Genomic DNA, 15,077 nt, shown 5'->3' on the forward strand with positions numbered 1-15,077 from the left:
ACACACATATATGTACACATATATGTTTATACACACATGTAAATACATGCGTGCATGTTTGTGTTTTAATGGTACATACAACAGAACAGGGAACTCAGGCACAGAAGTAGGGTGACCACTACCAGTGGTGGGATGTCAATTCCCATGTTCTATCCCCATAGCTGGTGCTCTGAGCCATTTACTTTGCCACCCTCCCTTCAAGGCATATGCATGCAATAAACGCCTGACTGATTGCATTAAGAAGGGAAGGAAAATGACAGACTTTGAGAGCCGGGCAGATGACCACGATTCACACTGTTGAGAGTACAGAGGCACAGCTGGAAGCCAATCTGTAATCAAACATTTTCAACTGGTTTAATGTTTTATCAGAAACATGTCTAGGATTTTTCATTCATTTCCACAGTCAGTGCTATCTACAGGACACGACACAACATTTTGAATATAGGTGCATATACAATCTTTAATATTATTAGCAATTGCCCACCTTTAATACTTTCAGAAGAAATTCTTCCTTGAGATTGAATAGTGAGTGATATTTTCTTCTCTCTGTATTTACTTTATACCTATTAGATATACTTATGTGTATATCTATGTATATGTAAGTATGGATACTCTGCTCCACTACTGTGATACAGCCATGCCTTCAGAAGCATGACAACATGAGAAGCAGATAAATCATAGTACTAGGGACTGAGGAGATGGCTCATTGGTTAAGAGTGCTTGTCGCTCTTCTGGAGGACCCGAGTTCATCTTTCAATGCTCACAATGGGTGGTTTACAACCACCTGTAACTTCTCTCCATGGAATCCAGTGCTCTCTTGTGATCTCTATATATGTGCATGCACGCATGTGCGTGTGTGCACGCATATGCACACACACACACACACACACACACACACACACACACACACTAAATACGAAAAGAAGCAAAGAAAAAAATCACAGTACTCCTTCAGTCTGCCCCAAGGAGGTTTTTGCTCCCTAATACATTTGACTTTCCTAGTGTCTGCCAAAGCTGAACTCCAATTGCGACTTTGTTAAATATTTGAACCACATATACAGGGATTCTTTTTCTTTGATACACACTAGTACACCATTTGATAGCAGCATTCTGATTATTTACGCATTGCACAAGCATATCTTTTGGTTGGTGTGATAGATGTGTCTGTCATTATAAATTAATATGCTGGCATTCTAAATTACTTGCTACTCTCTACAAACTGTGTTAGGGTGAAGTCATTATTGAGGAACTGCAATGTTCTTTCTGTCTTAATATGTGAGTTACCTCTTTGAGCAATAGACTCAGGAACGTAGTGATTTTACCAAAATAATGTCAACCTTTGCATTCTCTGAGTGACTGGTGAGTGAGCATGATTTTTCTTTGAAAATATAACATTCACAATAAAATTTTTGAACAAATTACTTTGGATAAAAAGAGATGAAGCAGTGCTAGTTTTAAAAGATATTAAATTTAAGATATTAAATAAGATATTAAATTTTAAGATATTAAATAAGGGTCTGTCTTCACAGGATTGAAGGACAGAGAGCACCCAAGCCCTGGAGTTATTCATATCAAAAGGAAAGACAAAAACAGGCTATCATTTTCCAAGAAGCTTTCAAGGCAGGTTGATACCTTTCTCTTAAAAATCACTTGCCATTGCATGGTTATTAAAAAGCTGAGCCCCTAAGCAGTAGTTATTTATCAAGCACATGCCAGCTGCTACACATCACTGGAACAGCTGACTAGAATACTGCAGTCCAACTCCAAGTGATAAGAATAAAGGGAAGGGACATGCCATGAGGGCAGACTTGAGTGGGCTGTGGTGATGCCTGCCATTGTTAGGTATGTCATTCTTTGAGTTTTGATCACCCTCTTCCAGGTTGGCATTTATTATGAGGCTGGAGCCATGATGACTGGCAGCTTTGAGTATCCATCCTATAATGTAAATCAAATCTCCTGGGGTTGGAGAGATGTCTCAGTGGTTAAGAGCACTGGTTGCTCTTCCAGAGGACCAGGGTCCAATTCCAAGCACTCACATGATGGCTCATAACTGTCTATGACTCTAGTTCCAGAAAATCCAATGCCCACCTCTGGCCTCCTTGGGCACTAGGCACACATGTGGTACTCAGACATACAAGCACACAAAATATCTATACACATAAAGTTAAAAAGTAAATAAATAAAGAGACCCTTCCTAGAACTTGTAGAAACATCTAGAAGAAGGATTGTAGTTGTTGGTTTGTGCATGCAACTATGGGCCATTCGTTCCAGCTTGACTGGGAAGACTCAGATTGGCACAGTATCCTCTGGAGTCACCTCATTGGAAGGAGAGGAACGCTGCTCCAAAGGCAGGCAGGTGTAGTTATCAGGGAAAGGGAATGAAGCATTGCATGTATCAGGCAGAACCAATAAGCATCCTAGCTGTAGTAAATGACAGCGTTTCCTGAGTGCTTTGCGCTCCACCAAGGGCTCTTCACACATGGCCTTATTTACTCCTCATCATAACTCTACGGAGTCAGCACTATAATTATTCCTGTTTGGCAGATTAGGAAATGGAGAAATATTTGAATGAAGTGAATGTTTACAAGACAACACAGCTGTAGAGGGTAGGGACTTAATTTCACATGTGTCTGGTGCTGAAGTCCCTTTTCCTGTTCCACCAGCATGGCTCAGTTTGTGCTGTCAGATTACCGATTATCCTTGATTATATCAAAGTACTGAACGTTAATCAAATGCTTCACTGGAACCACTTAGTTACTACTACTGCTGCTGCTGCTGCTACTACTACTACTGCTACTACTATTTTTTGAGACATGGTCTCTCTGTTTAGTCCTGCTGTCCTGGAACTCACTGAGATCCTCCTGCCTCTGTCTCCTGAGTGTGGGTTTAAAGGTCACCAGGCCCAGCACACTGATACTTATTATATCAAATAACTGGTTTCTAGTCTTATAAAAAGTTATGGTAAAATTTTATTAATTACACCTCAGAATATTTGACATGCATTTTTCACATTCTGAATATTGTACCTGTCCCTGAAGGTCTATGTTGGTGAGGATGATGCCTCAGGTAAAATCTGCACCTTTTGCTTTAGATGATGCTTTCATACGATTTGTCTGTGTTAGTGACAAAATTCACAGAAGTGGTTTGGTGTTTCAAAGAATATTGCATGTTAGTGTGTGCATGATGTAGTCAGATCGATATAGAAACATAAGCCTACCTGCCTAAAATTGATTCCCAAACAAATCACTGTCCTCCTAACATCTGGGTTAAGAACCAGATCACTGGTGGTGCCTCATCTGTGCTTGGGCATCCCTCCCTGGCGGTGTCTCCCCTCCTTGCCTGTCTCCATAGCTGTGCGTCTGCCTTTAGAATTCTACCACCTGTGCCGGGCGGTGGTGGCGCATGCCTTTAATCCCAGCACTCGGGAGGCAGAGGCAGGCGGATCTCTGTGAGTTCGAGGCCAGCCTGGGCTACCAAGTGAGCTCCAGGAAAGGCGCAAAGCTACACAGAGAAACCCTGTCTCGAAAAACCAAAAAAAAAAAAAAAAAAAAAAAAAAAGAATTCTACCACCTGCACATGTGTGCAGAGAGATGTGTTCTTGAGATGGCGAGATGGCTCGGAGGCTTAAGGCCTTTCCACTGAGGTTGGCAACCTGAGTGTGATCCCTGGGACCCACATAGTGGAGGACAGAACCAATTCCTACGGGCTGTCCCCTGACCACCTTTATATGTGCACCATGTCATACACACAGAGACACACACACACACAGACACACGGATACACACACACACACACACACACACACACACACTCACACACACATGGACACACACAGACACATGGACAGATACACACGGACACACACATGCACACACACACATACACACCCTGTGTTGGTTATTATTATTTATCACCTTGACTCAAACTAGTGTTATCTGGGAAGAGGGAACTCCTCTGAGGAATTGCCTCCCTCAGACTGGTGTATGGGCATTTCTGTGAGGGCGTTTTCTTGCTCGCTAATTGATGTGGGAGGGTCCAGCCCACTGTGGGCGGTTCCATCCCCTGGCAGGTGGGCCTGGGCTGTATAAGGAAAGTACCTGAGCAAGCCAGGGGATCAACTCAGTAAGCAGCACTCCCCATGGCTTCTGCTTCAGTTCCTGCTTTCAGGTTCCTGCCTTGATTTCCTGCCTTAGCATCTCCTGATAATAGAGTGTAAAATTTAAAATGAAATAAATCCTTTCCTCCTCAAATTGCTTTTTTGCTCATGGTATTTATCACAGTAATAGAGAGCAAACCAGGCCACACATGTAAATAGATACATGTAATAAAATTAGAAAAATTGTTAGTTTTCATTTTACAGAAGTGAAATAATACTTATTTTTCTGTGACTTGCTTCTTTTTAAAATTTTATTTATGAGTTCTTTGCCTGCATGTCTGTATGTACATCTATTCATGGTGCCTGAGGAGGTCAGATAAAAGCATTGGATCTCCTGGAACTTGAGTTACAAACAGTTATGAGCCTTCAGGTGGGTACTTGGAACTGAACCCTGGTCCCCTGCAGGAACAACAAATGCTATTAACCACTGAGCTACCTATCCAGTCCTTGTGATTAGCTCCTCTTGCTCAGCATAATTTTGAGGTTCATCATACCTAGGTTGGAATTATTTTCACTGCTGAACACATTCACTAAATAGAGTGTGCTGATGGACACACTCTAAGAAATTGATCAGCTCCAGTGTTGATAGGCGTTTGGGCTGGTAGTCACACTGCATAAATAGTCTTGTTCATGTCTGCTAAGACAGGTGTACACACAAACATTTCTTCATGCTTCAAATCTAGACCTGGAACCACTGTGTCATAGTGGGTGTGAACATTTGGGCTATTGCCATGTGTATTTGTACCATCCCTAGTGGGTTTTGATGCCAAAAAAAAAAAAAATCAGTAAAGGCTGCAATTTGTGACAATTTGCAAGCATGAATAGTGAATAGATTTCAGGTAAAATCAGACTGTAAATACTCAGGACAGTGGCGTTTGCTAGCTTATTGATTTTTGTACAAATAGCTCAAAAAGTTGACTTTCCAAAGGAGACAGGGCAGTGAAAAGCCGAAAAGTGGATTTCAACAAACTATTGACCCATTTGCCCTCAGCTCTGTGGATGATCTATTATGATTCTTTTCATAGTGACTAAAACTACTGAGGTGTTTTTATTGTGTTTATTTATTATTATTATTATTATTATTATTATTATTATTATTATTATTATTATTATTTTGAGACAGGGTCATGCTATGTAGCTCTGGTTGTCCTGGAACTCACTCTGTAGACCAGGCTGGCCTCAAACTCATAGAGATCCTCCTGTCTCTGCTTCTTGAGTGCTGGGATTAAAGGCATGCATCATCACACCCAGAAATTGTATTTTTTTTAAATATTAAAAACATTTTAATTTATGCATATGGGGTTTTTACCTGCAGGTAAGTCTGTGTACCCCATGAGTGCCTGATATCCTCAGAGGCCAGAAGAGAGTCCCAGGCCTTCTGGAACTGGAGTTACAGATGGCTGTGAGCCACCATATAAGTGCTGAGAATTGAACCTGGGTCTTCTGGAAGAACAGCCAGTGCTCTTACCTACTGAACCATCTCTTTAAGCCTGAAGTTTTTAGACATATACTCATGCAATGACCTCTTATAAATCAATCAAATTTTCTTCCTGAAAATTTTTAAAATGAAAGTTTCTTTCTAAAATGAAAATCTATTACATGTAAGAGGAAGTTTCATTTAAAATTTTTAATTATTTTTAATTTTTAAAACTTGGGCTGGTGAGGTAGCTCAGCACACAAAGGTGATTACTTCCAAACCTGATGACCTAAGTTGGATTTCTGAGACCTACATGGTGGAAAGAAAGAACTCCCCAAAGTTGTCCTCTGACCTCTGCACAGAAGTCATGGCACACTTGAGTGTGTTTAACGGGTGTGTGTGCATGTATGTATGTGTGTGCACACACACAAATGTAAAACATTGGTATTATTGCATGTATGAGTGTGTGCATGCCATGGCACATGTGTAGAAGTCAGTACTGTATAGGGTCAGTCAGCTGTCTCTTTCCACCTCTTTGTGGGCTCTGGGGATCAAAGTCAGTTGATCAGGTTTGCATGGTAAATGCCTTTATCTGTTGAGCCATTTTGCTGCCCCCATTTTATTTTTAATGAGAAAATGATACATATTATATATTTATGGCACGTAGCTGTGATAGTTTGATATGTATTTATATTGTATAATAATTAAATATGAGTAATTTGCATATACATCACTCAGAAGATGATGAGTTTGGTAATTGAAGATATCAATAGAAAGGCTGGGCATGGTGGCTCATGCTTGTAATTCCAGCATTTGGGAGGCTGAGGCAGTAGGATTACTGCAAGCTCAAGGCCAGGCTGGTCTACATAGTGATTGCTAGGTCAGTCAGTCAGGGTTACAGAATTTGATACTGAAATGAACAAACAAACAAACAAACAAACAAACAAACTGTTTTAGTTAGGGTTCTATTGCTGTGAAGAGACACCACGAACACCGCAACTCTTATAAAGAAAAACATTTAATTGGGTGGCTTACGTTTTCAGAGGTTTAGTCCATTATCATCATGGTGTGAAACATGGTGGCATGCAGGCAGGCATGGTGCTGGAGAAGGAGCCGAGAGTTCTACATCTGGATCCTACATCTTGGCTTGCATGCAGCAGGAAGTGGTCTGAGACACTGAACATGGTTTGAGCATGTATGAGACCTCAAAGCCCACCTCCACAGTCACATACTTCCTCCAAACAAGGCCTGACCTCCTAATGGTGCCTCTCTCTATGAGCTTATGGGGACCAATTACATTCAAACTAGCACACAAGTAAACACCCAAGTCACAAGTTGTGAGTGTAGCTGAATGTACAGCACTTTCCTAGCACGCACAAGGTCTTGAGTTTCATCCCCAGGACCATAGAGGGAAGGGGAAAGTCAGCAAAGAGATCAAAACTACAGAGACCAAATTCAGAGGAAGCGTAATTATAGCAGCTGCTGAAGAGCTTTAGAAAGTCATCCTTTGCACTAACACAAGTATCACACCCGTCAAGGGACAGAAGGAGTTATTGACAGAATTACAGTGATGACGCTGTCTAATGCTACTCTTATCAGTAATACACAGTGTGAATGAGCAGTTGCTGGTGCTGACCTTCCTGGGAGAGACTTGACTTTACACTTGGGTAGAACCCTTGCGTGGCTGTGCCATTTACTGGGTTGCTTTTCAAAGTCATCACACACGGTTCTGAAAGCCAGATATAGGAAAACCATTCTCTCTAAGCAGAAACTGTCAGGGCCACCGTCACACTGGAGGCTCAGGGGAAATCTTTCCCTCACTTCTTCCTGCTTCTGGTGGCTGGTCTGTGATGCAGCCTCTAGGTCCATGCTGATCTGAGTGACCTGCACTGCCAACCGGGGCCCTGTGGCCCGTGTTGCTGCCAAGAGCCACAAGGACATCTGGGGTCTGGGTTGCCACCTAGGGCCATGTTAGTGTCCAAGGGTCGTGCCGCTGCCAGGACCATAGATTTGGGCAGCCTGTGCTGCCACCAGGAGCTATGGTGTCCTCTGGGCCAGGGCTGCTGCCAAGGGCCGTGTCTGGGTCCGTGGCCATGCCACAACCTTGGTCTGTGTTGATGTCTGTGGCTCCTGTTCCACCAAAGACAGTGAGGATAGGGCTAGGGCTGCCCAGGGTTAGCCTCATCCCTCACTGGCTGCTGCACAAGGGAGAACTGGCCCCGCCCCTCACCAACTGCAGCACTCAGGGGAGTGAGCCCCGTACCTCACCTGGGTAAAACAGTAGAGCTGGCCCTGGTGGTGTGGGTTCGGGTGAGCCAGCCTCAGGGGCACGAGAGCAGAACTGGCCCTGCTTCTTGCTGCCCGCTGCAGTGGGTGAGCTAGCCGGGGCAGTGCTGAGAGCTTGCCCTGGTGCGTTGATGAGGGAGAGTTGGCAGGCTGACCAACCCAGCTACCACCCAGACCCATCCCAACATCCACCTCATCTATGATCTGCTGGAGCATGTGAAGGGGCTGGACCTGCAGATCCAAAGCTACAGGATCTCCATGACACAAGGCAACAACAGGATGTCCAAGAGGAGTCCCAGTGAGGGCCCAGTATCAATAATGTATCAGAAGCCAGAGGCCTCAGTCAGACCAATGACTCATTTGCAGTGAACACTTACAAGTCAAGATGTGTGAACTAAAGGGTAAACTGGGTGACTCACTGTGTCACACTGCAGCTTCCATGATGAGCTTTGTTTTCATTGTTGTTTGGTTGGGTTTTTGTTTGTTTGTTTTTTGTTTTTTTTTTAAATTTTATTTTATTGGGAGGGGAGGTTGCAAGAGCAGAGGGCAGAGAGGGATGGGGAGATGAATGGGATCAGGATGTATAATGTGAAGTCCACAAAGAGTCAATAAAAGTTTTTAAAAAATACTTCTAATCACACATATTATAGGTACAAGTGATAAATGTAACATCTAAGATCATAAGGATAAAGCTGGCATTAATAGAAATGTCTAACCTTCTATCTAGTGCTGCCTTCTCTTGACATCTTTCCCTGGTGTGACTGTCTCTAATGGTGACTGATACACTTGAGCCATGTAGGTCAAAGTCTACACCATCTCTTCCCTCCTCTTACATTTGCTTTTCTTCCTCTCTCTTCCTCTCTTCCTCTCTCTCTCTCTCTCTCTCTCTCTCTCTCTCTCTCTCTCTTTCTTTTTTTCTTTTTTTTTTTTTTTTTTTGGTTTTTCGAGACAGGGTTTCTCTGTGTAGTTTTGATGCCTCTCCTGGATCTCGCTCTGTAGACCAGGCTGGCCTCGAACTCACAGAGATCTCCCTGGCTCTGCCTCCTGAGTGCTGGGATTAAAGGTGTGTGCCACCTCAACCTGGCCTATATTTTTGATAAGTGGGAAAATCCCAACCTACAATTCCAATCACGGGGAATGGCAGTGCAAGCAGAAATCAAGAGAAAATGTAGTTTTCCAGCGAGGCCAGCCTTTCCCATCATGCCAGACACTTCTTGGACAGCAACACAAAGAGTGAACATTTCTGCTCAGGAGATGGCTTTGAATACACGTTTTCCTCACTGTTTGCTTGACAGTGACTCTAGGAAGTATTGTTCTGGGGACTGGAGGGAGATAGTTCAGCCAGTAAGTGCTCACCTGGCTTGCATGCATGGAAATCTAAGTCAGAGCCCCAGAATCCGTGTTAACATGAAACAAAAACAAGTAAGCAAAAAACAGAAAACATGAGTGCTAGCAAGTGCTTATGCCCCCAGTGCTGGGGAGGCTGAGGCAGGCAGATCTCTAGGTCTGGCTAGCCAGGCAGCCTATCCTACTTGGCAAGCTTCAGGCCAATGGGAAATCATGTCTCACAAAACAAGAAGAATGCTACCCGAAGAATGACACCCAAGGTTGTGCTCTGACTTCAGTGTGCACACTTACCCTCACACACATACATATGTGCACACTCACAAAAGTACTATTCCACTGTCTGTTGCACTACTGGAATATAATGTGAATTTTTAAAATATGCAATATATATAAGATACTGTTTTTTTTTGTTGTTCTTTTTCCAGCTGGTGAAGACAAACATTAGCTATTGGGGATCAAATGCCCAGAGATCAACTCTCTGCCCATAGTTCATCCTACTAAAGCAATCCTGGTATCTTGTCCTGAGTGCTCATATCATAGCGATATATTGTCCCTAATGTGTATCCAGAACCCTGGTTTATATTATTCAAGAAACTGAAGTTTAAAACATGACATTATGAAAAAAAAAACCCAGTTACTTCAATTTCATCCTTTATTTCATTATCGTAGAACCCTCTATTTTTTAAAACTACTGTAGTAAAATGTTTTAATTTTTTGTTTGGGCGTTGAATCCAGGGCCTTGCCCATACTCCAGAAACGCTCTCCCAATGAACCCCAGTTGTAACCCTTACATTTTTTATTATTAACTTATAGTAATTACACTTGTTTATGGGGTGTCATCCCTTATGTCAAAGTCAGGAGTATACATTCCCAACAACAGAGAGTGTTCATCTAATGGCCTGTTTATCCACAGACAAGCTAAAAGGATATGTCCTTTTAAAAAGGGGTTGCAGTCCATCCTTAGTGTTTTCAACATTTCCATCAATGTTCAATCAAGATTAGGAGGCATCTCATTCAATACTCATTTTTGTTTCTGAAAAAGCATTTTGTGGTTTGATATTCAAGGGCCACCTGGATTTGTGTCACCCAGCTCTTTCCTGCTATAAATTATCTGGCACTCCATCAATATTTTCCCAATAACCCTACTTACATGAACCTCGTGGCTCACAAAGTACTATTGACAGAATCATTTAAACCTCTTTTCTTTCAGCATGTGACTTCAGTAATAAACAGAAGTCACAGGGCTGGTGTTCACATATACGCAGAGTGACTCTCACTCTTCTCTATGGGGGACAGAAGGGTGGGCCCCCAGAATACTGGACCCTAATCCCTAAACCCTGTACGTGTTATCTTGTACAGAAACTTTTACAGATGAGGTTAAACAAGGGATGTGAGATAAGTGGGCTGGACTACCATCATGTGTATGCTGTGTGACAGGCAGGAGGAGTCAGAGACATGGGGAGAAGGTAATGGGAGGCAAAGTGATGCAGCTACAAGTCAGAAAAGCAAGTGATGCTTGCGAAGGATATAGAACCATTAGTGATTTCATGTAATAGAAGGGGAGAATCAGCTCTTGCAAGTTGTTCTCTGACTTCAACACACACACACAAACAAGTAAATAAAATTTAAAATGTACTGAAATGTGAGAAATCTTCTCTAATCTAATTTTATTCTAAGTTGGGCACAGCTGGAAAGAGAAGACCTGCCATTCCTGATGTTAATAGTTCAGACTTGAACTGGGAGATGAACGCTGCACACCTTACTCGCATGATAAGGCAGTACGTAATTTTCAATAATGTAAAGAAATTTGTATTCACCTACGATCGTTCAACAAAATAAGTGCCTGCTAAACCCAAGGCAGGCTTTCTTGACCAGCTCACTGATTGATTTATCTTTGTGGGGTGTTTTTTAACCTCTGAGTTCTCTTTCCTTCTTTCCTTTCTTCTTTTCCCTCTCCTGATGGTAAAACATTTGGGTGTTCAAACCCATTCATGCTGGCTTTACAGCTTTGAGACACATTCCCATACCCCCCATGCTAGATACATTTGCTCAGCTTTTCATGCTTAAATCTTGATCCACTGGAACTTTGTTCCTGTGTGTGTTTTGAAGGATGGCTCTCATTTTGTACGTTTGAAATGAGCATTCACATTTCCCTACACCATTTATAGGAGGTCTGGATTTCCCTATTGTGCTCATTTTATTTTCTTGCATAGTACTTCAAGGGAGAATGTGACCATAAAGGCACTGCATAAATATTCCTCAGTGTTAAGACAAAGAAGGCAACTTGCGCATGGTGACATAAAAAATGACTTTTTATGCTAGTAAACAAGAGGTACAGAATTTTATGTAAGAATTGTTTATGTGTGCCCCAGAAAGTGACTGGAAGCATAGCTTTTAAATTGTTGATAATAGTTGATTGCAGTTACCTTTTGTAGGGAGACCGAGGTAGTGGAGTATTGATTTTTTCCTTTGTATAGTTCAGCATTTTCAAATAATTAAAAAAATTACACTTTGGGGAGGAGTAGGATGAAAATGATCAAAATACTTTGCAATAATTTATGAAAGAATTAATAAAATATTTTTAATAGATATAAACAGAATTTTTTTTGTGTGTGTGTGCATGTATGTACATATAAGTGCCATTGTGCAACTGTGGAGGTCACAGAACAACCACAGGGGTCTGTTCTCTTCTTCCACCATGTGGTCCCAGGAACTGAACTCACGGCATCATAGAAGCAAGCACCCTTACTTATGGAACCACCTCACCAGCAGCCCTTTCGACGTTTGTTATAATGCGCACCTTTTATTATGAATTTAAAACTTCACATTGAAAAGTGGATGTCATTAGTGTATCCTAATCAATCCTCTGGTGTGCTACTCCTGCAGGCATGCTGAGCATGTAAGTGTGCAATTTATGTATTCAAATCACTCACTTTCTCTGTTTCTTTTTCATTCTCTCTGAAAAAAGTTTCATGACTCCATCAAGATGGACAGTTAGAACTGGGTTTGGGCTCTCACTTTGTTGGGCAGCTCCTTGAACTGAACTCCCAGAGCTTGCAACTGTTCACGAAGGATGGCCCAGATTCCCCTCTGCTCTGTGTTTTTCATCCCTGAAACTCCGGAGTCTGATAATACTGACACGCGTACTGGGTAAGCATTATCCAAGTGATCCATTGTTGTGGGATATTTGTATATTGTATGAAGATGTGTTGCTGTGATTGGTGTAAAGAAAAAGCTGAATGGCCAATAGCTAGGCAGGAGAGATAGGTGGGATTTCCAGGGAGAGAAGGGAAGAGGAGGAGGAATCTAGGCATGCAGGGGACTCCAGGGAGACACTGAAGAGGTTGGACATACGGTACAGAGGAGAGATAACTGAGCCACACAGCAGAACGTATATTAACAAAAGCAGGTTAATTTAGGTTATAAGAACTAGTGGGACAAGTCTGAGCTAATGGCCAAGCTTTCATAATTAACAAGAACTCTCTGTGTCATTATTTTCAGGCTGGTGAACCCAAGGAGAAAGTACAACTTTAATCCATTCTAGCCAGGCTGGTTTCTAGTAAGTTCCTGTAGGCCCAAGCTCACTGAGGCCAGCATCACCCAGTATGTATTCTGTCCAGTTGTGCTCATTCTTTAGATCAGGATGATAACCCCCACTTAATTAGCATCTCAGTTGGTGACAGCAGGGCAGCAGTTTTAGAATTAAATGAGCCCCTCAAATAACCGGAGGGCTTTATCGAAATGGAAGCTATTCCATTTACTTCAATAGCTATTTTGGCGTTATAGATGTGTGTGTGTGTGTGTGTGTGTGTGTATGTGTGTGTGTGTTGTATGTGTGTGTGTGTGGTGGGGCTGGGGAGTGAACTCAATGTCTTGTGTTTGCTAGGCAAATGGTCTAACACTGACCTACATTCTCAGCCACAAGCTTTTCGTTACTCCTCCTCCCTTCCTGATACTATGAGGACAGTGGACTTCCATTATGAATGTGTTTAACATAGCAAGTTCAGCTATTTGCATACAATTTTAATGTTATCACACACTTACGTTTTATTCAACATATACTTTATTTTCATGTTTTATTATTTTTACTTATTTACTTTTTTTTTTTTTTGAGACAGGGTCTTACTATGTAGCTTTGGTTATCCTGGAACTTGATATGTAGACCTAGTTGGCTTTGCCCTTATGGAGATCTGCCTGCCTCTACCTCCCAAATGCTTGAGATTAAAGGCATGTGTCGCCCTACCCTTTTATTATTCACATTTTATTTATTGTGTGTGCCTTCATGATTGCATGAGTGTGTGCACTTGCACATATGTGAAGAAATAAACATGGAGGTCAGAAGACAAATTTGGAGTTGGTTTCCTTTTACTGAGTGGGTCCTGGGCATTGAACTCAGGTTTTTAGTCTTGGCAGCAGGCTCTGTTTCCTGCTGAGCCACCTTGCTAGCTCCTCATCATGGACTTTAGCTGCAAACTGATTACATTATCTAGTGCTTAGATGAAACAGTATCAATATGTTCAAAGCCACAGGAATTGCTGATTGGGTTGGTCAGAGCTTGCTTGAGTGTTTGGTGGACTAAGAGAGACATTCAGTTTTGTCTGTATGTGATTTTTTTCATGTTATGAACTGCCATTATAAACTAATACTGGTTTGGAACGAATTTCCCCCTCCCTCCCTCTGTTCCCTTCCTTCCTCCCTCCTCCCCCTCCCTCCCTCCCTCCCTCCCTTCTTCTTCCTTCCTTTCTTTGAGACAGGGTTTCTCTGTGTAACAGCTCTGGCTGTCCTGGACTCACTCTGTAGCCCAGGCTGTCCTGGAACTCACAGATCTACCTGCCTCTGCCTCCTGAGTCCTAGATTAAAGGCATGAACCACCACTGCCAGGTGAGAATGTATTTCTATTGCAATATATGTTTATTGCAGAAAACTTAAAGAAGTATGTCTAAAGAATCTGCCACCCCTCAGTACTTAAATAAAAGTGGTAATAATTGTCAATGGTGTGTATCTCTCTAGTATTTATCATCCACAAATATTTATGTGGTAGGAGGCAAGTCTGAATAACTTAAGTACCTGCCCTATTGTATTCCCTTGCCCTCTGCCCAGTACCATCCCTTGCCTCCATCCATCCCACTGCTTTCCAGATGTCCAGCACTGCCCTTTGAAACAGAACCATGATGTCTTCAAGGTCATACTTTGGATGTCAATATTTTGAAGATCCTTATCTTGAAGAGCTGAGTGAATTCACTTGTGTGTGTTAAACAGGAAGAATAGGAAAAGGGCCAAAGCTTTTTCTTCCAGAGAAGATGAAGAAGCTGCAGAGAGGGCTGGAGACTTGGCTTAGTGGTCAAGAGTACATATTGCCAGGCATGGTGGCACCACACTCCTTTAATCTCAGCACTTAGGAGGCAGAGGCTGGAGGATCTTGGAGTTCAAGCCCAGCCTGACCTATATAGTGAATTCCAGGACAGCCAGGACTGCATGGAGAGACCCTGCCTCAAAAAACAAAAACAACCCCCCCAAAAAAACCCCAAACAAACAAACAAACAAAAAACCAAAAACCAAAAACCAAACAAAAACAACCAACCAACCAAAGAAGAGTACATATTGCTCTTTCAGAGAACCCGGGTTCAGTCCCCAACCCCCACATCAGCTGACTTACAACTGCTTGTGACTCCATCTATAGGGCAGCTGACACTCTCTTCTGGATTCTGGGCATCAGCACTCAGTGTGCACAAACCCACACAGGGACACACACAGATAAACACATAACTAAAAAAGGATGAAAATAAGCTAGATTGGTAGCACAGGTTTTGATCCCAGCACTTGGGAGGCAGAAGCAGGCAGATCTCTATGAGTTCGAGGCCAGCCTGGTCT

Source organism: Peromyscus leucopus, chromosome 1 (genome assembly GCF_004664715.2).
Source record: "Peromyscus leucopus breed LL Stock chromosome 1, UCI_PerLeu_2.1, whole genome shotgun sequence".
NCBI lineage: Eukaryota > Metazoa > Chordata > Mammalia > Rodentia > Cricetidae > Peromyscus > Peromyscus leucopus.